The sequence below is a fragment of the Oncorhynchus tshawytscha genome, linkage group LG17 (assembly GCF_018296145.1).
Source record: "Oncorhynchus tshawytscha isolate Ot180627B linkage group LG17, Otsh_v2.0, whole genome shotgun sequence".
In the NCBI taxonomy this organism is placed as follows: domain Eukaryota; kingdom Metazoa; phylum Chordata; class Actinopteri; order Salmoniformes; family Salmonidae; genus Oncorhynchus; species Oncorhynchus tshawytscha.
Window position 1 is genome coordinate 523,459 of NC_056445.1, and position 25,939 is coordinate 549,397.

Sequence of the window (25,939 nt, forward strand, 5' to 3'; positions counted from 1 at the left end):
AATGTGGCAAAAGGTCGCAAAGTTCAAGGGGGCCGAATACTTTCGCAAGGCACTGTATATATCAACTGTGGACGACTAATTCAGCATCCTTTTTAATTATTCTGAGACAAGCATGGAGAAACAAATATGTTCAATTATATTCCATGATATTCTTAAGATATATGTGTTGACTGAATATAAGCAAGTGATGTCTGCTAAATAATCAAGTTGATGGCAGTCATATAGCCTCGGCACCAACATAAAGCTGCGTGTGGGCGACCTCGTGCAACCACAAAATGTCGGATAAAGCATATACTGTACAGTACTGTATTTCTTCATCAGAATCTTTATGCTTTCACTAATAAAATAAGGATAAAAATACTCTTTCAAAATGCAGATGTTTATTTAGTTATGGGTCCATAATAAATTACTATAGGAATAAATATGCATGAATGACAGAAATATTGGAACACAGTAGGCTAATGAAGGTAAACAAATGGTTGCTTACTGGAAAATACTCTTTCAAACACACACAGTTACGTTGAACAGAGTCATTATGGCTATTAGCAGGTAGTTGGACAATAGACTTGCCTAGAAGGAGGGTAGGGGATGAATTCTATCGTCAAATGTATTTGTTTGGTTGGCTGTATCACAACCGGCCGTGATTGGTTGCAATTTCAGTTTAATCCACCAGGAAAGACAAAACAAATAATATCACAAAAAGTATTATTATTATTGTTATGTACCACATCCGACCACGGTTGGGAGTCCCATAGGGCGGAGCACAATTGGCCCAGCGTTTCTCTCCCTCTAAAATCAGAAATAAATGTTTTGGCCTTTACAAATATTATTTTAGTCTCTATTCAGATTAGTCGCTCACTTTCACTTTTTGGAAAATGAAATAACCTCCAAAATATCGTATATATTATCAAGTTGATGGCACAGTCATATAGCCCGGCACCTACATAAAGCTGAGTGACAGATGTAAGTATTATGGGCTGTTAGCAGGACAATATATCTTGACCAACACCTCTCTGTATTTTGATACTTTGTGGATGGGGCCTCCCGAGTGGTGCAGCGGTCTAAGACACTGCAGTGCAAAATGCGTTGCTACAGATGCATGTTTATTACCCGTGCCGGACGCCACCGGGAGACCCATATGTCAATATTTTTCCATATACTGTAGGCCAACCGTAGGTGATATGAGTCTCACTAGTGTTGAGTAATGTGCTGTTAAAAGTGGTGTAGGTCTTTATTTATTTAAAGAGCATGTTGAAGTTAGAAGCAATAGGGTTTGAAGTAATAGCCTACCTGCTGTGGTCAACTATTTTAGCATTGTTTCGTGCTGCTCTGAGACAAGCATGGGGACTGGTCTTGATAAATCAATGAGAACATTCACTGAATCTCTGTTTGGGTATTTGTTACACTACAATTAGGGCGTGGAAATGTTATTCTCTTAGTATTGTAGCCTACTCCCTACCATATTTTCTGTTCCATCCTAACGGAAACCCTGAGTGTTTTTTGTTTTTCTTGGAATAGAAACACAATAATATTAATCAAATTAGTTAAGCAAAATTTCTTATCAGTCCCATATACTGTGGTGTTACAAAAAAAGTTTTTCAATTCTCTAGTACGGCCGCTATTGAAGGCTATCAAACGCTTCTCAAAGATGCCCTCTGGTGGTCAAACTAGCACTAATTAACTGTAATGGTTACACAATGGCTGACACTTAAATAACGTGCCATAGAATTCTGCGGCACCATACAAGCTGTGCTGCAGTATGCTGCAACTTTTAAAGGATGAACCACTGTAACGAGGAACCAGGCTCTGAGGGGTGGCCAGTTCTCTTCTGGCTGTGTCGGGTGGAGATTATAACAGTACATGGCCAAGATGTTCAAACGTTCATAGATGACCAGCAGGGTCAAATAATGATAACCACAGTGGTTGTAGAGGGTGCAACAGGTCAGCACCTGGAGTAAATGTCAGTTGGCTTTTCATAGCTGAGCATTCAGAATTCGAGACAGCAGGTGCGGTAGAGAGAGAGTTGAAAACAGCAGGTCTGGGACAAGGTAGCACATCCGGTGAACAGATCAGGGTTTCATAGCCACACGCAGAACAGTTGAAACTGGAGCAGCAGCATGACCAGATGGACTGGGGAGAGCAAGGAGTCATCAGGCCAGGTAGTCCTGAGGCATGGGCTCAGGTCCTCTGGGAAGGGAGGGAGTGGGAGAGAGAATTAGAGGGAGCATACTTAAATTCACACAGGACACCGTAAGACCGAAGAATTACTCCAGATATAAGACTGACCCTAGCCCCTCGACACAAACTATTACAGCATAGATACTGGAGGCTGAGACAGGAGGGGTCGGGAGACACTGTGGCCCCTTTCGACGATACCCCAGGACAGGGCCAACCAGGCAGGAAATAACCCCACCCAGGGATATCTGTAGGAGGGATATCTGTAAAGCGGGATATCCGTAAACCACCAACTTACTATCCTGAGACATGGCCGAGTATAGCCCACAAAGATCTCCCCCATGGCACGAACCGGAGGGGGCGCCAACCCAGACAGGAAGATGACGTCAGTGACTCAAACCACTCAAGTGATGCACCCCATCTAGGGATGGCATGGAAGAGCACTAGTAAGCCAGTGACTCAGCCCCTGTAATAGGGTCAGCGGCAGAGAATCCTAGTGGAGAGAGGGGAACCGGCCAGGCAGAGACAGCAAGGGCTGTTCCACACTCCAGTGTCTTTCCGTTCACATTCGCACCGTTGGGCTAGACTACACTCAATCATATGACCTACTGAGGAGATGAGTCTTCAATAAAGACATAAAGATTGAGACCATGTCTGCATCTCTCACATGGATTATAAAAAATAAAAAAAATGGACCCCTTTTTCTCCCCAATTTCGTGGTATCCAATTGTAGTAGCTACTATCTTGTCTCATCGCTACAACTCCCGTACGGGCTCGGGAGAGACATAGGTAGAAAGTCATGCGTCCTCCGATACACAACCCAACCTAGCCGCACTGCTTCTTAACACAGCGCGCATCCAACCCGGAAGCCAGCCACACCACTGTGTCGGAGGAAACACCGTGCACTTGGCCACCTTGGTTAGCGCACACTGCGCCCGGTCCGCCACAGGAGTCGCAGGTGCGCGATGAGACAAGGACACCCCTACCGACCAAGCCCTCCCTAACCCGGACAACGCTAGGCCAATTGTGCGTCGCCCCACGGACCTCCCGGTCGCGGCCGGTTACGACAGAGCCTGGGCGCGAACCCAGGGACTCTGGCACTGATGGCACTTAACCACTGCGCCACCCGGGAGGCCAGGCAAACCATTCTATATAGGAGAATGCCCTGCCTCCAGCTATTTGCTAACAATTTCTATGGACAATAAGGAGGCCTGCGTCTTGTGACCGTGGTGTACGTGTAGCTACAGTATGTACTGCAGGATCAAATCGGAGAGATTGGTAGGAGAAAGCCCATGTAATGCTTTGTAGGTTAGCAGTAAAACCTTGAAATCAGCCGTAACCTTAACAGAAAATCAGTGTAGAGGGTAGCACTGAGCATTGCAGTAGTCTAATCTAGAAGCGACAAAGCATGGATTAGCTTCTCTGCATCATTTTTTGACAAAGTTTATGATTTTTGCAATGTTACGAAGATGGAAAAAAGCTGTTCATCAAAAGAGATCAGGGTCCAGAGTAACGCCGAGGTCCTTCAGTTTTATTTGAGACGACTGTACAACCATCAAGACTAATTGTCAGATTCAACAGAAGATCTCTTTGTTTCTTGGGACCTTGAACTAGCCTCTCTGTTTTGTCCAAGTTTGAAAGTAAAACTTCTTATGTCTGAAACACAGGCTTCCAGGGAGGGCACTTTTGGGGCTTCACCATGTTTCATCAAAATGTACAGCTGTGTATCGTCCGCATAGCACTGAAAGGTAACATTATGTTTCTGAATGACATCACCAAGAGGTAAAATATGTAGTGAAAACAATAGTGGTGCTAAATGGAATCTTGAGGAACACCGAAGCTTACAATTGATTTGTCAGAGGACAAACCATCCACAGAGACACTGATATCTTTCCGACAGATGAGATCTAAACCAGGCAAGAACTTGAATGTGTAGACCAATTAGGGTTTCCAATCTCACCAAAAGAATGTGGTGATTGATGGTGTCAAAAGTAGCACTAAGGTCTAGGAGCACTAGGACCGATGCAGAGCCTTTAAAAGGTAATTTACCACCTTCACGAGTGCAGTCTCAGTGCTATGGGGTCTAAAACCAGACTGAAGTGTTTCGTATACATTGTTTGTTTGCAGGAAAGCAGCGAGTTGCTGTGAAATCGCTTTTTCAAAAATGTTTGAGAGGAATGGGAGATTCGATATAAGCCGATTTTTAGTTTTTTATATTTTCTTGGTCAAGGTTTGGCTTTTTCAAGAGACTTTATTACTGACACTTTTAGTGAGTTTGGTACACATCCGGTGGATAGAGAGACATTTATTATGTTCAACATAAGAGGGCCAAGCACAGGAAGCAGCTCTTTCAGTAGTTTAGTTGGAATAAGGTCCAGTATGCAGCTTGAAGGTTTAGAGGCCTTCATGAATGTGGTGTCAAGAGCTATAGGATTAAAAACCGTGAGTGTCTCCATTGATCTTAGGTTCTGGCAGTGTTGTGAAGATTCAGGACAGCTGATCTTTGGAGAAAAACACAGATTCAAAGAGGAGTCTGTAATTTGCTTTCTAATGATCATGATCTTTTCGTCAAAGAAATCGGGCCTCTGCTTTTATAGAAAATACATCCTTTTTGTATGCGTGACTGGCAGCAGATAGTGTGTAAAAGGCAATTAGTTGTCTGTGCAGATTTAAGATAGCACGAGGTTGATCGCCCGAGGGCTCAACTGTCTAGCTTCACAACAGCAAACACTATAATGTGCTCCTTTCTGCAAGTTTCCACACATGTGACTTCCTGTAGACAGTAAACCCACATGCCACATGCTGCGGTTGCACCCAAACGGCTCTTTGATAAGTTTGTATCAGGTTAGAAAAACACTAGCATATAACAAGAGACTATTCTTTAAGCAATAAAATATGGGATAGCATGACTAAATATGTAATTTTCCACGACATCACAATCCTGTCTCGGAGCTCTATGACAATTTCTTCAACCACATGGCTTGGTTTTTGCTCTGACATGTATTATCAACTGTGGGTCCTTATATAGACAGGTGTGTGCCTTTCCAAATCATGTCCAATCAATTGAATTTACCACAGGGGGACTCCAATCAAGTTGTAGAAACATCTCAAGGATGATCAATGAAAACAGGATGCACCTGAGCTCAATTGTGAGTCTCATAGCAAAAGGTCTGAATAGTTATGTAAGGTATTTCAATCAAAAAAAAAAAAAAACCTGTTTTCGCTTTGTCATTATGGGATATTGTTTGTAGATTGATGAGGAAAACAATTTAATCAATTTTAGAATAAGGCTGTAACGTAACAAAATGTGGAAAAAGTCAAGGGGCCTGAATACTTTCCGAACGCACTTTATACTATACCTGTGTGTTAGCAATGTGCTTTTCCCCCTCCATCCCTCGCCTAAACTCTTTCCTGTAGTGACTTGTCTCTTCATTTTACCAATGGAAATCTTAAAGCAGCAATCAGCATTCGAAACATCAACAAAGTGTACTCCCCACCTCTGTTTTGGTTAATAGTTGAGGGATCGTGCTGGAGAATTGTAACCACTCAAATTCATAGACAGAGCTATGGATGCAAGCGCTGACCAGCCATCATGATATTCAAATTATAGTTTGAACCATGTTTTGAGGCCACATTTACTTTTTTTTTTTTTACAAGCATTTGAGTAAACAAGTTTATATTTTGGTTTCTGATTGGGTACGACAGTTGAACTAAGCTCATGAGGTATTTCTAAGTTATATCCTTCAAGAAAAAAATAGCAACTGCTGATTGCCCCTTTAAAGGACTATAGGGTGAGGCTGTTTTCTTGACAAATCTATGACACAAATCCTCTACTCCAGTTTTTCGTTTTTTTAATGTTGTTTTTTTCCTCTCATTTTCGCCTGGAAGTGTTAGTAGGACTTTTGGACAATGACAAACACACAAATAAATATTTACACTTGACCTATGATTCATTGTTGGGACATTGTAGTGTATTATACAATCGACTCCTGGTGACAAATTATGATTATAGTTATCATTATAATAATCTATCAAGTTTGGCGCTGCAATGGATAGCAGCCGTTTTACAGGCTCCTGACAAATGTTTTTTAAATTTTTTTACAGTGATCTTAACTTTTTTTGTAAATAATGAATCTGCCATACTTTCCTATGACCTAAAACAGATTCTAGATATCAGAACAGCGATCACTAACCTAAATTTGGATGACCATTTCTACTTCAACATGTCGGCAGCTCTGGACGTTATGCTTACTCTGGACCAGACCCTAATCACCGGGACTCGAAAGAGGAAGCAGCGGCGCAAGAGGCCGATGAGATGGTATGTTGACGAGCAAATAAAATGCCTCTGCCCTCCATTCTATTGGTGAAGGTACATTCACTACGAAACAAACTGGACAAATTCCGCTTCAGAATATCCTATCAATGGGACTTGAACTGTAATATTCTGTTTCTCGGAGAAGTAGCTGAACAAGGACATTGACAATATGCATCTTGCAGATTTTTCCGTGCATCGTCTGGACCAAACGACAGCCTTAGGTATTTCTATTTATTAAGGATCCACATCAGCTCTTCCTGGGGTCCAGCAACGTTAAAGAAGTGATATACAATTAAAAATATTACATGATATTTCAGAACTCTTTACCCAATACATTTAGTGTGTTCCTTCAGGCCACTACTCCACTATAACATATTTACAATACAACAGCATGTGTACGTGTGTAGAGTTTTTTTTGTTTTTTCATGTGTATGAGTGCCTGTGTGTGTGTGTGTCTCTTCACAGTCCCTGCTGTTCCATAAGGTGTATTTTTATCTGCTTTTTAAATGTGATTCTTCTTGCATTAGTTATCTGATGTGGAATAGAGTTCCATGTAGCACTGTGACCCTCCCATAGTCTGCTCTTGACTTGGGGATTGTGAAGAGACTTTGGGTGGCATGTCTTGTGGGCTATGCATACGTGTCCGAGCTGTGTGCTAGTAGTTTAAAACAGACACCGGTGCATTCAGCATGTCAACACTTCTTACAAAAACAAGTAGTGGTGAAGTCAATCTCCTCCGCTTTGAGACATTTACATGCATATTATTAATGCTAGCTCACTGTGTACATTTAAGGGCCAGCAGTGCTGCCCTGTTTTGAGGTCCCTCTTTATGGCACCTGACCACACGAATGAGTAGTAGTCCAGGTACGACAAAACTAGAGCCTGTATGACCTGCCTTGTTGATAGTGTTGTTAAAAAGGCAGAGCAGTGCTTTATTATGGACTGAGTTCTCCCCATCTTAGCTACTGTTGTATCAATATGTTTTGACCATGACATTTTAAAATTCAGGGTTATTCCAAGCAGTTTAGTCACCTCAACTTGCTCAATTTCCACATTATTTATTACTAGATTTAGTTGAGGTTTAGGGTTTAGTGAATAATTTTAGTTTTTGAAATATTTAGAACTAACTTATTCCTTGTCACCCATTCTGAAACTAACTGCAGTTCTTTGTTAAGTGTTGCAGTGATTTCACTCGCTGTAGTAGCTGACGTGTATCGTGTTTAGTCATCCGTATACATAGACACAATGGCTTTACTCAAGGTCAGTGGAATGTCATTAGTAAAGATTGAAAAAAGTAAGGGGCTGCCCTGGGGAATTCATGATTCTACCTGGATTATGTTGGACAGGCTTCCATTAAAGAACACCCTCTGTGTTCTGTTAGACAGGTGACTCTTTATCCACAATATTGCAGGGGGTGTAAAGCCATAAAACATACATTTTCCCATCAGCAGACTATGATCGATAATGTCAAAAGCTGCACTGAAGTCTAACAAAACAGCTTCCACAATCTTTTGATCATCAATTTATCTCAGCCAATCAACAGTAAGTGCTGTGCTTGCTGAAGGTCTTTCCATATAAGCATGCTGAAAGTCTGTCAATTTGTTTACTGTAAAATAGCATTGTATCTGTCAAACATTTTTTTCCAAAAGTTTACTAAAGGTTGGTACCTGGCTGATTGGTCAGCTATTTGAGCCAGTAAAGGGGGGGCTTGTCAGACCTTGGTGTTGTCAGACCTTGGTGGCTTGTCATTGTTGATAGACAACAATAATTTTTTCACCTTTTCCACACGGACTTTATGGAAATAAAAATTACAATGCTTGTCTATCGTTATTTGATCAGTTATACTTGGATGTGTAGAGTCAGCATTTGTTTCTGGCATGTCATGCCTAAGTTTGCTAATAAAAAAATAATTCATGTAATTGGCAATATCAGTGGGTTTTGTGATTAATCTGATTCAATGAATGATTCAATGAATGTCATTTAAGGTGCTCCAAAGCTTTTTACTATCATTCTTTATGTAATTTCTTTGTTTCATAGTATAGTTTCTTATTTTTACTCAGTTTAGTCACGCCTTCTCAATTTGCAGTACGTTTGCCAATCGGTTGTGCAGCCTGACCTATTTTCCATTCATTTTGTCTCATCCCTCTCAACCATACAATTTTTCAATTCCTCATCAATCCAATGGATTTAACAGTTTTTAAAGTAATTTTCTTCATGTATTTTGTATTTTAGCTGCTGCTAATCCATTTGGATACAGCTTTAAAGACAATTTCTGCAGCATTAGTAAAGGTGTGATCACTACATGTTGATGAATTCATTCCTGTGCTGTTAGTAACTACCCAGGTAGGTTGACTGATAACCTGAACCAGGTTGCAGGCATTAGTTACAATATATGAAGCATTTTCTTGAGTGGGCAGCTTGATGAAAGCCAGTCACTATTGAAAATACACCTCTCTGTTGATATCACATACATTATCAATTATTTCACACATGTTATCCAGATACTAACTGTTAGCACTTGGTGGTCTATAGCACCTTCCCACAAGAATGGGCTTTAGGTGAGGCAGATGAACCTGTTGCCAAATTACTTCAACAGTATTTAACATGAGATCGTCTCTAAGCTTTACAGAAATGTGGTTCTGAATATAAAACGGCAACACCTCCACCATTAGCATTTATGTATTTTCTGTAGATGGTATAAGTATGTATTTATACCACTGTATCAAAGGTATTAATTAAAGTAAGTTTCAGAGATAGTCAGAATATGAATGTCATCTATTACTAGCAAATTATTGATTTCATGAACCCTCTTTCTTAAAACCTCTTTGGGCTGAGATCCCGCTAACGGGATCGATATGACAACAGCCAGTGAAAGTGCAGGGCGCCAAATTCAAAACAACAGAAATCCCATAATTACAATTCCTCAAACATACAAGTATTTCACACCATTTTAAAGATGCACTTCTTGTTAATCCCACCAGAGTGTCCGATTTCAAAAAGGTTTTACGACGAAAGCAAACCAAACGATTATGTTAGGTGAGTGCCTCGTCACAGAAAAAGTCATTTTTCAGTCACAAAATGCAGAAATAGAGAGAAATTAATCCCTAACCTTTGATCTTCATCAGGTTACACAATAATGTTTTGTTTGATAAAGTTCATATTTATATAAAAAAATCTCAGTATACATTGGCGCGGTATGTTCAGTAGTTCCAAAACATCAGGTGATTTTGCAGAGAGCCACATCAATTTACAGAAATACTCATAATAAATATGGATAAAAGATACAAATAGTATGCATGAAATTATAGATACACTTCTCCTTAATGCAACCGCTGTCAGATTTCAAAAAAGCTTTACCGAAAAAGCACACCATGCTATAATCTGAGTACAGCGCTCAGAGACCAAAACAACCCAAACAGATATCCGCCATGTTGTGTAGTCAACAGAAGTCAGAAATAGCATTATAAATATTCACTTACCTTTGATCTTCATCAGAATGCACTCCCAGGAATCCCAGTTCCACAAATGTTTGTTTTGTTCGATCATGTCCATCATTTATGTCCAAATACCTCCTTTTTGTTCGCGCGTTTAGCCCAGTAATCCAAATTCATGACGCGCGATCACTAGGTCCAGAGGAAAAGTCAAAGTTCCGTTACAGTCCGTAGAAAGATGTCAAGCGTATAGAATCAATCTTTAGGCTGTTTTTAACATAAATCTTCAATAATGTTCCAACTGGAGAATTCCTTTGTCTTCAGAAATGCAATGGAACTCAAGCTAACTACCACGTGAATGCGTGTGTTCAGCTCATGCTTCTCTGGCAAACCTCTGACTCATTCGCCCCCACTTCACAGTAGAAGCATCAAACAAGGTTCTATAGACTGTTGACATCTAGTGGAAGCCTTAGGAAGTGCAATTTGACCCCATAGACACCGTTTATTCGATAGGCAAAGAGTTAAAAACCACAAACCTCAGATTTCCCACTTCCTGGTTGGATTTTTTCTCAGGTTTCTGCCTGCTATATGAGTTCTGTTATACTCACAAACATCATTCAAACAGTTTTAGACACTTCAGAGTGTTTTCTATCCACTAATACTATGCATATATTAGCAACTGGGCCTGAGTAGCAGACAGTTTACTCTGGGCACCTTATTCAGCCAAGCTACTCAATACTGCCCTCAGCCATAAGTTAAGCTACATACAGTACCAGTCAAAAGTGTGGGGACACCTACTCATTCAAGGTTTTTTCTTTACTTTGAATTATTTTCTACATTGTGGAATAGTAGTGAAGACATCAACTAAGATGTAATACATATGGAATCACATAGTAACCAAAAAAGTGTTAAATCAAAAAATATTTTGTATTTTTGATTCTTCAAAGTAGCCACCCTTTGCCTTGATGACAGCTTTGCACACTCTTGGCATTCTCTCAACCAGCTGCATGAGGAATGCTTTTCCAACAGTCTTGAAGGAGTTCCCACATGCTGAGCACTTGTTGGCTGCTTTTCCTTCACTCTGTGGTCCAACTCATCCCAAACCATCTCAATTGGGTTGAGGTCGGGTGATTGTGGAGGACAGGTCATGTGATGTAGCACTCCATCACTCTCCTTCTTGGTCAAATAGCCCTTACACAGCCTGAAGGTGTGTTGGGTCATTGTCCTGTTGAAAAACAAATTATAGTTCCATTAAGCGCAAACAAGATGGGATTGCGTGTCGCTGCAGAATCATGTGGTAGCCATGCTGGTTAAGTGTGCCTTGAATTCTAAATAAATTAGACTGTGTCACCAGCAAAGCCCCATCACACCACCTCCTCCATGCTTCACAGTGGGAACCACACATGCAGAGATCATCCGTTCACCTACACTGTGTCTCACAAAGACACGGCAGTTGGAACCAAAAATCTCAAATTTGGACTCATCAGTCCAAAGGACAGTTTTCCACTGGTCTAATGTCTATTGCTTGTGTTTCTTGGGCCAAGCAAGTCTCTTCTTGTTGGTGTTGAGATGTGTCTGTCACTTGAACTCTGAAGCATTTATTTGGGCTGCAATTTCTGAGGCTGGTAACTCTAATGAACTTGTTCTCTGCAGCAGAGGTAACTCTGGGTCTTCCTTTCATGTGGCTGTCCTCATGACTGATTTTAATGTCTTAAAGTAATGATGGACTGTTATTTCTCTTTGCTTATTTGAGCTGTTCTTGCCATAATATGGACTTTGTCTTTTAGTAAATAGGGCTATCTTCTGTATACCACCCCTACCTTGTCACAACACAACTGATTGGCTCAAATGCCAAGTGTTTAACACTTTTTAGGTTACTACATGATTCCATATGTGTTATTTAATAGTTTTGATGTCTTCACTATTATTCTACAATGTAGAAAATAGTTTAAAAAAAGAAAATCCCTTGAATGAGTAGGTGTGTCCAAACTTTTAACTGGTACTGTATGTTAACGTGGGCTATTTGTAGCACTTTCCTCGGATGTATGATTGTTTTCATTGCTTTACTGGGAAGCTTAGCAGATGTAGACATGCTCATGTTATTTATGTTAGTGCAAGAGTGAGCTGCAGACAATGGACTTCCTACTAGTGCACACCACCTCAGTTAACATACTTACTCTGGTTCATAGGAACATACTGCATACACTAGCTGTAGGATCAGCAGAGGCATTCAGGGCAGTTAAGAGAGACATACATTAGGTTACTTACATTGTGTCTTTCACCACCCCTGGGATAATGTACATTTTCTGAAGCATTATGCCAACTCAGTTACACAATGGTAGTGATTACCTGACCTGGGCTTTGGTCCTTGATAAGTCAACTCAACGTGGCCTTATGCTGTGAAATGATCCAGGATCCCAAACGATTTGGGTGGATCCCATTCTCCTTATAAAACGAGCTTTGTTTCCAGAAGGTATCAAAATTTGCAATAAATGTTACATCCACATAGCTGCAATAGTCTCGATGCCAGGTATGGAGGGCTGAAAGTCTGAAACTTTCAATGCCACGATTTAGGGAGTGTACAGGGCCAGATATTTTGGGGCATTTATTGGTGTCAAGCAGGGACCCAATCAATTCTTCAAAATCCTTCTTCAGCTGTTCTGAGCTGTCCTTCATAATGTCATTGAATCCCACATGAACTATGATAGACTAAATTTCCTGATGCAGGTTTAAAATGTTTGGTAGTAGCTTATTGATGTCCTGTACTGGTGCTCCTGGATAACACAATGTTTTTGCTTCAGGGAATGAGACATTTCACACCTTTTTGAACTGCCCAATACAACAGCCGGGAAAAGGGGATGGAAAAATCTGCCCATTCCTACCCCGCACACAATTTGTTGAACCTTTCATGGGCCTACGAAAAGCCGGATAGCACACGCCCGCTGCTCCCGGTGATATGTCCAGACCTTCCACAGTAGGTAGTGCCCCGCCTGATCCAGAGAGGGAAAGGAGCTGGACTCAACGACAAAGCCGCTGCTGAAGTCAGCGTGGCTGGGGTCAGCACAGCCGTCGCAGACACAGGCAATCCCAGCGATGAAGGCGCAGGTGGATCGGGCACCAGTGCTGCAAAACTCTCGCATACGCTCTAGTCCACTTAGCAGCATGCTGCTGCATTCGGTTTCCACAACCTGTGACATGGGACCAGTGCTGATTGGAACAATCCTCTTGCTGTTCTCTGTCCATTCCACTACAAGCTGCAGGAGGAGAAGCGGATGGCGATGACTTCTTTGGTAGGCAAGTTCCAGGTAGCACAGGCCATTCAGATAGGGACAGATGACAAGGCAGGGATACATCCACCAGGCCTGAGTGGCATCCAACCACAGGAGTTGAGAACAAGAAAGTTCAAAATTGCGTTCTCCACATAAGTTCACGCAAAATTGACATTTTCTTGCTAAGGATAGCCACCTCATTCATGTATTCCTCCGCGAGCGAACAATTGCTGCATTGGAACTCCGGATTGTCAATATTGTCCTAGACATGAGCATCATAAACACAGCTTCTACAGTGCTGGAAACATTTGTTAGCTATTCAAGGTGAAGCGGGCTCCATTGTAACCTTGCAAGCTAGCTGGCCAGTTGGTAGCAGGTGTTGACACAAACACTTATGAACAAAATAAAACAAATTAAAACTTCAGAAACAACAGGCCTAATCAACAGGTCGAGGAGCAGGAGGTATCCGAGTTCGTGGCCGGAGTATGTGGAGTTTGACAGAAATTACGAGGGGTGGGGGTGTGTCCCTTAGATCGCGCACCAGCTGTTGATACCATTTGCTAAGGTAATCTACCTCATGATAAGCTGCAGATCATACTATTTACCAAGTGAGTTTACAGTGCCGTGAATAAGTATTTGCCTCAGATTTTCATCATTTTTGCATATTTTTGACACTGAATGAAATCAGATGTTCAACCAAAACCTAATATAATATAAAAGGGACCCTGAGTGAACAAATAACAAAAAATATGTATACATATTTAATTTATTTATTAAAGTTATGCAACACCCAGTTATGAAAAACCCTCTTGGACTCTGGTTACGCCACCTTTAGCGGTAATAACTTGCAATAACTTAAACCAAACACTTCATGTAGTTATCAGTTAGTCTCTCACAGCGTTGTGGAGGAATTTTGGCCCACTCCTCCATGCAGAAAGTCTTCAACTCAGTGATATTTCTGGGTTGTCGAGGATGAATTTCTCATTTCAGGTCCTGCCACAACATCTCAATGGGATTGAGGTCTGGACTGATTAGGCCATTCCAAAACGTTCAGTTTCTTATTCTTCAACCATTCTGATGTAGACTTGCTTGTGTGTTTTGGATCATTGTCTTGCTGCATGACCCAGCTGCGCTTCAGCTCACTGATGGATGGCCTGACATATCTGATACAGAACAGAATTCATGCTTCCTTCAATGATGGCAAGGTGTCCAGGTCTTGATGCAGCAAAGCATCCCCAAACCATGACACTACCCCCACCATGCTTGACCATTGGTATTGGGTTCGTACTGTGGAATGTATTGTTTGATTTTTGCCAGATATAACGGGCTCATGTCAGCCAAAAAGTTCCACTTTTGACTCATCTGTGCATAGAACATTGTTCCAGATCTTTTGAAGATCATCCAAGTGCTTTATGGCAAACTTGAGATGAGAATTCATGTTCTTAGTGAGCAATGGTTTCCGCCTTGCTAATGACAGAAACCATTGAATCCCATTTTTGAATTTCTGGTGATGGAATCATGAACATTGACCTTAGCCGAGGAAAGAGAGGCCTGGAGATCCCTGGATGTTGTTAGATATGGATCTGACTATGGTTCGGTGTAGCCCCATATTCTTAGAAATGGCATTGTAACCCTTTCCAGACTGATGGCCATGAACAACTTTTTTCCAGAAGTCTTCAGGAATGTATTTTGATTGTGGCATGATGTGCCTCTAGAATCTGTGTGCTCACAACTTCTCTCCGAAGTTAGTCAAATCTATATTGGGCAGGGCTGGCTCAAGTCAGGCCTGATTGTTAACCTAAGTAATCAAAAAGCTGACTCTAATTATCCCTTTAATTGGGTTTAGTTAACTAGGGGTGGGGGCAATAACTTTTTCACACCTGAAGATTGCGTGATTGGTTACCTTGCACACCAAACAAATGAAAGAAGCAGCAAATTTGTGTCATTTTTTCTCTCTGACTCCCTCTATATACCACTACAACCCACAAAAAGATCTGACCAAATTCAATGTGAAAATGTGCAATAATGCAGAAAAACAGACAGGGTCAAATATTTCCCACGGCACTGTATATGTTTTGTAGCTGTCTACTAACCACCACAAACCAATGCTGGCACTGAAACCACACTCAATGAGCTGTATAGGACCATAACCAAAAATAAATACAGTTGAAGTCGGAAGTTTACATACACTTAGGTTGGAGTCATTAAAACTTGTTTTTCAACCACTCCACAAATTTCTTGTTTTAACAAACTATAGTTTTGGCAAGTCGATTAGGACATCTACTTTGTGCATGACCACAAATAATTTTTCCAAGTATTGTTTATGGACAGATTATTTCACTTATAATTCACTGTATCACAATTCCAGTGGGTCAGAAGTTTACATACACTAAGTTGACTGTGCCTTTAAACAGCTTGGAAAATTATGTCATGGCTTTAGAAGCTTCTGATAGGCTAATTGACATAATTTGAGTGAATTGGAGGTGTACTTGTGGATCTATTTCAAGGCCTACCTTGAAACGCAGTGCCTCTTTGCTTGACATCATGGGAAAATCAAAAGAAATCAGCCAAGACCTCAGAATTTCTTTTGTAGACCTCCACAAGTTTGGTTCATCCTTGGGAGCAATTTCCAAACGCCTGAAGGTACCACGTTAATCTGTACAAACAATAGTATGCAAGTATAAACACTATGCAGCCATCACACCGCTCAGGAAGGAGACGCGTTCTGTCTCCTAGAGATGAACGTACTTTGTTGCGAAAAGTGCAAATCAATCCCAGAACAACAGCAAAGGACCTTGTGAAGATGCTGGAGGACACAGGTACAAAAGTATCTATATCCACAGTAAAACGAGTCCTGTGTCGACATAACCTGAAAGGCCGCTCAGCAAGGAAGAAGCCACTACTCCAAAACCGCCATAAAAAAGCCAGACTACGGTTTGCAGCTGCACATGCGAACAAAGATCGTACTTTTTGGAGAAATGTCCTCTGGTCTGATGAAACAAAAATAGAACTGTTTGGCCATAATGACCATCATTATGTTTGGAGGAAAAAGGGGATGCTTGCAAGCCGAAGAATACCATCCCAACCGTGAAGCACGGGGGTGGCAGCATCATGTTGTGGGGTTGCTTTGTTGCAGGAGGGTCTGGTGCACTTCACAAAATAAATGGCATCATGAGGGAGGACAATTATGTGGATATATTGAAGCAACATCTCAAGACATCAGTCAGGAAGTTAAAGCTTGGTTGCAAATGGGTCTTCCAAATGGACAATGACCCCAAGCATACTTCCAAAGTTGTGGCAAAATGGCTTATGGACAACCTAGTCAATATATTGGATTGGCCATCACAAGGCCCTGACCTCAATCCTATAGAATATGTGTGGTCAGAACTGAAAAAGCATGAGCGAGCAAGGAGGCCTACAATCCTGAGTCAGTTACAACAGCTCTGTCAGGAGGAATGGGACAAAATTCACCCAACTTATTGTGGGAAGCTTGTGGAAGGCTAGCCAAAACGTTTGACCCAAGTTAAACAATTTAAAGGCAATACTACCAAATACTAATTTAGTGTATGTAAACTTCTGACCCACTGGGAATGTGATGAAAGAAATCCAAGCTGAAATAAATCATTCTCTCTACTATTATTCTGACATTTCACATTCTTCAAATAGTGGTGATCCTAACTGACTTAAAATAGGGAATTTTTTAGATAAATGCCTTCCATGCTCGCTTCGAGGCAGGCAACACTGAACTATGCATGACAGCACCAGCTGTTCCGGACAACTGTGTGATCCCGCTCTCCGTAACTGATGTAACAAATTTAAACCGGTTAGCAGTCACAAAACCGCAGGGCCAGATGGATTACCAGGACACATACTCAGAGAATGCACTGACCAGCTGACCCCAAGCATACTTCCAAAGTTGTGGCAAAATGGCTCTTCACTGACATTTTCAAACTCTCCCTGACCCCGTCTGTAATAGTTACATGTTTCAAGCAGATCACCATTGTCCTTGTGCCCAAGAACGCCAAGCTAACCAGTCTAAATGGCTATAGCACTCACATCTGTAGCCAAGAAATGCTTTGAATGGCTGGTCATGGCTCACATCAACACCATCATCCCAGACAACATGTACCCACCAATTCGCATACTGCCCCAACAGATCCACAGATGGTGCAATCTCTAATGCACTCCACACTGCCTTCTCCCATCTGGACAATAGGAACAACTACAGTGCATTCGGAAAGTATTCAGACCACTTTTTCCACATTTTGTTACATTACAGCCATTTTCTAAATGCTTTAAATAGTTTCCCCCTAATCAATCTACACAATAGTTTGTGTTCAAGTCTGCGCTCTGGCTGGGCCACTCAAGGACATTCAGAGACTTGTCCCGAAGCCACTCCTGCATTGTCTTGTCTGTGTGCTTTAGAGTTGTTGTCCTGTTGAAAGGTAAACCTTTGCCCCAGTCTGAAGTCATGAGTGCTTTGGAGCAAGTTTTCATCAAGGATCTCTCTGTACTTTGCTCTGTTCATCTTTCCCTTGATCCTGACTAGTCTCACAGTCCCTGCCACTGAAAAACATCTCCACAGCATGATGTTGCCACCACCCTGCTTCACCATAGGGATGGTGCCAGGTTTCCTCTAGATGTGACATTTAGCATTCAGGCCAAAGCATTCAATCTTGCAGCTGCACATGCGAACAAAGATCAATCTTGGTTTCATCAGATCAAAGAATCTTGTTTGTCATGGTCTGAGAGTCCTTTAGGTGCCAACTGGAAGGTTCTCCCATCTCCACAGAAGAACTCTGGAGCTCTGTCAGAGTGATCATTGGGTTCTTTCGTCATCTCCCTAACCAAGGCCCTTCTCCCCCGATTGCTCAGCGCTAGGAAGAGTCTTGGTGGTTCCAAACTTCTTCCATTTAAGAATGATGGGGGGGCACTGTGTTCTTTGGGACCTTCAATGCTGCAGACATTTTTTGGTACCTTATGTAGACAAGTGTGTGCCTTTCCAAATCATGTCCAATCAATTGACTTTACCACAGGTGGACTCCAATCAAGTTGTAGAAACAGGCTGCACCTGAGCTCATTTTCAAGTCTCATAGCAAAGGGTCTGAATACTTATGCAAATATATTTAACAGATAATTCTGTTTTTGTTTTGTCATTATGGGGTATTGTTTGTAGATTGAGGGAAAACATTTATTTAATCAATTTTAGAATAAGGCAGTAACATAACAACGTGGAAAAAGGGAAGAGGTCTCAATACTTTCCAAATGCACTGTATGTGAGAATGCTGTTCATTGACTAAAGCTCACCTTACTGTAGGGCCCTCGAAGCTCATCCCTAAGCTCTTGGACTGAACACCTCCATCTGCAACTGGATCCTGGACTGCCTGACGGACCACCCCAGGTGGTGAGGGTAAGCAACAACACATCCACCACACTGACCCTCAATGGGGGGCCCCTCGGGTTTCGTATTTAGTCTCCGCCTGTACTCCCTGTTCACCCACGGCTGCGTGGGTGCACACGACTCAAATCAAATCTAATTGTATTTGTCACATGCGCCGAATACAACAGGTGTAGACCTTACATTGAATTGCTTACTACAAGCCCTTAACCAACAATGCAGTAGGTTAAGGGTAACAAATAAATAAAGAGCAGCAGTAAAAGAACAATAGCGAGGCTACATACGTACCAGTACAGAGTGGGTTTGCTTGGGCACCGATTAGTTGAGGTAATTGAGGTAATATGTACAGTGGGGCAAAAAAGTATTTAGTCAGCCACCAATTGTGCAAGTTCTCCCACTTAAAAGATGAGAGAGGCCTGTCATTTTCATCATAGGTACACTTCAACTATGACAGACAAAATGAGAAAACAATCCAGAAAATCACATTGTAGGATTTTTAATTAATTTATTTGCAAATTATGGTGGAAAATAAGTATTTGGTCACCTACAAACAAGCAACATTTCTGGCTCTCACAGACCTGTAATTTCTTCTTTAAGAGGCTCCTCTGTCCTCCACTCGTTACCTGTATTAATGGCACCTGTTTGAACTTGTTATCAGTATAAAAAACACCCGTCCACAACTTCAAACAGTCACACTCCAAACTCCACTATGGCCAATACCTAAGGCGCCGCTCCAACATCATCATTAAGTTTAATGACGACACAACAGTGTTAGGCCTGATCACAGAAGATGAGGAGACAGCCTATAGGGTGGAGGTCAGTGACCTGGCAGAGTGGTGCCAGGACAACAACCTCTCTCAACGTCAACAAGAGAAAGGAGCTGATCGTTGACAACAGGAAACTGAAGACCGAGCATTCCCCCTTCCACATCGACGAGCTTGTAGTGGAGCGGGTCAAAGGAGCTTCAAGTTCCTCAATGTTCCAAGATGCAACGTTAGCACAAGAACTGTTCATATGTAGCTTCATGAAATGGGTTTCCATGGCCGTACACAGGCTTAAGATTACCATGCGCAATTCCAAGCCTCAGCTGGAGTGGTGTAAAGCTTGCCCCCATTGGACTCTGGAGCTATGAATCACGCTTTACCATTTGTATTTATTATGGATCCCTGTTAGCTGCTGCCATTTACTGCTGGCATGAGTTACTTGATGTGGAATAGAGTTCCATTTAGTCATGGCTTTATGTAGTACTGTGCGCCTCCCATAGTCTGTTTTGGACTTGGGGACTGTGAAGAGATGTCTGGTGGCATGTCTTGTGTGGTATGCATGGGTGTCTGAACTGTGTGCCAGTTGTTCAAACAGATAGCTCGGTGCATTCAACATGTCAAAATCTCTCACAAATATACAAATATGAAGTCAATCTCTCCTCTACTTTTAGCCAGGAGAGATTGACATGCATATGATTAATTATTAATATTACACCCTCTGTGTACATCCAAGGGCCAGCTGTGCTGCCCTGTTCTGAGCCAATCACAATTTTTCCCTCTTTGTGGCACCTGACTACACGACTGAACAGTAGTCCAGGTGTGATAAAACTAGGACCTGTAGGACCTGCCTTGTTGATAGTGCTGTTAAGATTAAAGAGCAGCACTTTATTATATAAAGTATTTATTATATAAACTTCTCCCCATTCTAGCTACTGTGCTATCAATATTTTGACCATGACAGTTCACAATCCAGGGTTACTCCAAGCAGTTTAGTCTCCTTAACTGGCTCATTTTCCACATTATTCATTACAAGATTTAGTTGAGGTTGAGTGAATGATTTTATCCCAAATACAATGCTTTTAGTTTTTGAAATATTTAGGAATAACTTATTCCTTGCCACCCATTCTGAAACTAACTGCAGCTCTTTGTTAACCCCTCTTGGGTAGGGAGCAGTATTTTGACGTCCGGATGAAAAACGTGCCCGAAGTAAACTGCCTGTTACTCAGGCCCAGAAGCTAGGATATGCATGAAATTTGTAGATGTTGATAGAAAACTTAATGGTTGTACAGTCGTCTCAAATAAAACTGTGAAGGACCTCGGCGTTACTCTGGACCCTGATCTCTCTTTTGAAGAACATATCAAGACCATTTCAAGGACAGCTTTTTTCCATCTACGTAACATTGCAAAAATCAGAAACTTTCTGTCCAAAAATGATGCAGAAAAATTAATCCATGCTTTTGTCACTTCTAGGTTAGACTACTGCAATGCTCTACTTTCCGGCTACCCGGATAAAGCACTAAATAAACTTCAGTTGGTGCTAAATACGGCTGCTAGAATCCTGACTAGAACCAAAAAATTTGATCATATTACTCCAGTGCTAGCCTCTCTACACTGGCTTCCTGTCAAAGCAAGGGCTGATTTCAAGGTTTTACTGCTAACCTACAAAGCATTACATGGGCTTGCTCCTACCTATCTCTCTGATTTGGTCCTGCCGTACATACCTACATGTACGCTACGGTCACAAGACGCAGGCCTCCTAATTGTCCCTAGAATTTCTAAGCAAACAGCTGGAGGCAGGGCTTTCTCCTATAGAGCTCCATTTTTATGGAACGGTCTGCCTACCCATGTCAGAGACGCAAACTTGGTCTCAACCTTTAAGTCCTTACTGAAGACTTATCTCTTCAGTGGGTCATATGATTGAGTGTAGTCTGGCCCAGGAGTGGGAAGGTGAAGGGAAAGGCTCTGGAGCAACAAACCGCCCTTGCTGTCTCTGCCTGGCCGGTTCCCCTCTTCCCACTGGGATTCTCTGCCTCTAACCCTATTACAGGGGCTGAGTCACTGGCTTACTGGGGCCCTCTCATGCCGTCCCTGGAAGGGGTGCGTCACCTGAGTGGGTTGATTCACTGATGTGGTCATCCTGTCTGGGTTGGCGCCCCCCCCCTTGGGTTGTGCCATGGCAGAGATCTTTGTGGGCTATACTCAGCCTTGTCTCAGGATGGTAAGTTGGTGGTTGAAGATATCCCTCTAGTGGTGTGGGGGCTGTGCTTTGGCAAAGAGGGTGGGGTTATATCCTTCCTGTTTGGCCCTGTCTGGGGGTGTCCTCGGATGGGGCCACAGTGTCTCCTGACCCCTCCTGTCTCAGCCTCCAGTATTTATGCTGCAGTAGTTAATGTGTCGGGGGGCTAGGGTCAGTTTGTTATATCTGGAGTACCTCTCCTGTCCTATTCGGTGTCCTGTGTGAATCTAAGTGTGCGTTCTCTAATGCTCTCTTTCTCTCTCTCTCGGATGAGGACCTGAGCCCTAGGACCATGCCCCAGGACTACCTGACATGATGACTCCTTGCTGTCCCCAGTCCACCTGGCCGTGCTGCTGCTCCAGTTTCAACTGTTCTGCCTTATTATTATTCGACCATGCTGGTCATTTATGAACATTTGAACATCTTGGCCATGTTCTGTTATAATCTCCACCCGGCACAGCCAGAAGAGGACTGGCCACCCCACATAGCCTGGTTCCTCTCTAGGTTTCTTCCTAGGTTTTGGCCTTTCTAGGGAGTTTTTCCTAGCCACCGTGCTTCTACACCTGCATTGCTTGCTGTTTGGGGTTTTAGGCTGGGTTTCTGTACAGCACTTTGAGATATCAGCTGATGTACGAAGGGCTATATAAATACATTTGATTTGAATTTGATTTGAAAACACTCTAAAGTTTCTAAAACTGTTAAGATTATGTCTGTGAGTACAACAGAACTGATATGGCAGGCAAAACGCCAAGGACAAACCGTCCCCCCCCCAAAAAATTGGCCTGCCACTATTTTCAATGGCTATCACTTTTACGATAAGGCCAAGTCCTCACAGATTGCAGTTCCTAGGGCTTCCACTAGATGTCAACAGTCTTTAGAAAGAGTTTCAGGCTGGTTTTTGGAAAAATGAGCCAGGAATGGGAGTTTTTCTAGGTGGCTCCCATTTTGGCTGTAGTGTTTCCAAGCGTGTGGAAGAGAGCGCGTTCTTTGGTATTTTGCTCCGGTAAAGACAATAACGATTCTCCGTCTTAAATTGAATCGTTTATTTACGTATTAGGGTACCTAAGGTTTGATTATAAACGTTGTTTGACTTGTTTGGAAAAGTATTAGTAGCGTTTGGGATTCATTTTGTATGCATTTTGATGGAGGGAAACAGGGTGGATTATTGACTGAATCGTGCCAGCTAAACTGAGTTTTTATGGATAAGTAAGGACATAAGGACATTATAAGGACATTATCGAACAAAAGGACAATTTGTGATATAACTGAGACCTTTTGGAGTGCCAACAGAAGATCATCAAAGGTAATGCATTTTTTATATCGCTATTTATGACTTTTGTGTTGCACCTGCCAGGTTGAAATATGTTTTTCATGTGTTTGTATGCGAAGCGCTGTCCTCAGATAATCGCATGGTATGCTTTCGCCGTAAAGAAGTTAAGCTTCATTTTGATGTATTACACTTGTGATTTTATGAAAGTTAAATATTTATAATAATGTAGTTCAAATTTCACATTCTACAATTTCACCGGATGTTGGCCAGGTGGAACGCTACCGTCCATAAGTAAGTGTTGCTGTCATTTCAGTTGCTGTAGTACCTGACATGTATAGTTTTGAGTCATCTGCATACATAGACACATTGGCTTTACTCAAAGCCAGCGGCATGTTGTTAGTACAGATTGAAAAAAGTATGGGTCCTAACTTATACGTTTTTCCATGATTAGACTATGATCGATAATGTCAAAAGCCGCACTGAAGGCTTAACAAAAAAACAAACAATATTTTTATCATCAATTTCTCTCAGCCAATCATCAGTCATTTGTGTATGTGCTGTGCTTGTTGAATGTCCTTACCTACTTACCTAAAATCGTGCTGAAAGTCTGTTGTCATTTTGTTTACTGTAAAAACACTATTTAATCCCCAAAGTTTACTAAAGATTGGTAAAAGACTGATTGGTCGGCTATTTAGCCAGTAAAGGGGGCTTTACTATTCTTAGGTAGGGGAATAACTTTTGCTTCCCTCCATGCCTGAGGGCACACGCTTTCTAATAGGATTAAATTGAAGGGATGGTAAATATGAGTATCAATATCGTCCGCTATTATCCTCAGTAATTTTCCATCCAAGTTGTCAGAGCTTGTCGTTGTTGATAGACAACAATCATTTTTCACCTTCTCCACACTCACTTTACGGAATGAAAAATTTAAAATCTTGTCTTTCATAATTTGGTCAGATATACTTGAATGTGTAGTGTCAGCGTTTGTTGATGTCATGCCTAAGTATGCTAATCTTGCCAATGAAAAAATAATTAAAGTAGTTGGCAATATCAGTGGTTTTTGTGATGATTGAGCCATCTGGCCCTGAGTCAATACATGTTAGAATCACCTTTGGCAGCGATTACAGCTATGAGTCTTTCTGGGTAGGTCTCTACAAGCTTTGCACACCTAGATTGTACAATATTTGCACATTATTTTTTTAATTCTTCAAGCTCTGTTAAGTTGGTTGTTGATCATTGCTTGACATCAATTTTCAAGTCTTGCCATAGATTTTCAATGCTGATTGAAGTCAAAACTTCAATGTCGTCTTGGTAAGCAACTCCAGTGTATATTTGGTCTCGTGTTTTAGGTTATTGTCCTGTTGAAAGGGGAATTTGCCTCCCAGTGTCTGTTGGAAAGCAGACTTGACCAGGTTTTTGCCTGTGCTTTGCTCTGTTCTGTTTCCTTTTATCCTACAAAACTCCCTAGTCCTTGCCGATGACAATTTAACCTTTATTTAACTAGGCAAGTCGGTTAAGAACAAATTCTTATTTACAATGATGGCCTACCAAACCAGGACGATGCTGGGCCAGTTGTGCGCCGCCCTATGGGACTCCCAATCACAGCTTGATGTGATACAGCCAGGATTCAAACCAGGGACTGTAGTGACGCCTCTTGCACTGAGATGCAGTGCCTTAGACAGCTGAGCCACTCGGGAGCCCATAACATGATGCAGCCACCGCCAAGAGTGGTAATCAGTAATGTGTTGTTGGATTTGCCCAAATATAACACGTTGTATTCAGGACATTATTTATTTTACCTTTATTTAACTAGGCAAGTCAGATAAGAACAAATTCATATTTTCAATGATTGCCTAGGAACAGTGGGTTAACTGCTTTGTTCAGGGGTAGAACAAATTTTTTACCTTGTCAGCTCGGGGATTTGATCTCGCAACCTTTCGGTTACAAGTCCAATGCTCTAACCACTAGGCTACCTGCCACCCCTTAAATATGAGAGATAAGGAACCAAAAACGGTCTTGGGATATCAAACAACAGCTTGGGAAGTGTGAAAACAGTGGAGGATATCATTTTTTAAATGTTGGGGTTGCTCTTTGCTGACAGACAAACTTCCAATTTTGGCTTAAAGAACATTAAACGGGGTTTACACAACCCACATTTCTTGACAAACCCTACTTGTTTTACCAAGAATATATACAGTAGGGTTAAGGACTGGTACTAGTAAATAAATTGAGTTACCAGCACAGCACACCCATTGACTATACATTAGAATTAGCTTATCATTATCGAAATTAAGGTTCTCATTATCTGAAACAGACCTAAAAATTATGGGATCATGAGAAATGTGTGTTTCGGTAATGAGAGGGCCCTTAGCTCAACCTGTAAACAATAGGATACAGATTATTATGAGTCATCAAACAATTGACAACATCACTGAAGCCCATTCATTTCTCCATGTTGGTAAGGTAATGTTTTTTTCTCTTCCAATTTGAGATTTTTAGCTGTTTCAGTAACAAGAAGGCTAAGTGGGGTATAGGGGGTGTCTGAGAATAAGAACCTGGTGAAGGCATATAAGCAAAAACATTTACTGAGCATGTGCTCATCTAAGGACTCCTCTAAATGATGCATCATTGGTGAATAAAACTTCATTTAAAAACTGATTGGAGTTTTTACAGGAACTTGAAAAGGTGTTATGTTAATGAGACACATGTCCACAGACACTGTGTGTGTACGTAATAAATGTTATAGTTTAATGTAAACTTCAATAAGTATACCAATTGTATGATTTATGGACAGACTACAGCAACATATTTTGTGACGTATTCAAATAAATTAGTTTTTTTCTAAAGTAACATTTCCTAAAATTCCCAGAATTTAATCCGGATGCATTTATGTAATGAGAATATTCAGGCGAAAATGTAAAATTGATATAAAATAAAACACTTTGGCAAAAACTAGCCATCTTAGTCTTCAGAATTTTCTAATTTATGCAGAATCATGATGGGTTTGTAACTGAATTCCCCCCACCCACCCACACAAACATACTTGAAGATCACTCATAGAAAAAAAACAGTGTTCAAACA

At 41.5% G+C, this 25,939-nt stretch overlaps 1 protein-coding gene across 1 annotated transcript in view; it reads left to right on the plus strand.

Moving 5' to 3' along the window:
* LOC112241939 (fibroblast growth factor 12) overlaps positions 1–25,939 on the plus strand; it is a 141,441-nt gene that overhangs the window by 23,489 nt on the left and 92,013 nt on the right. The gene's annotated exons all lie outside the window — the stretch shown is intronic.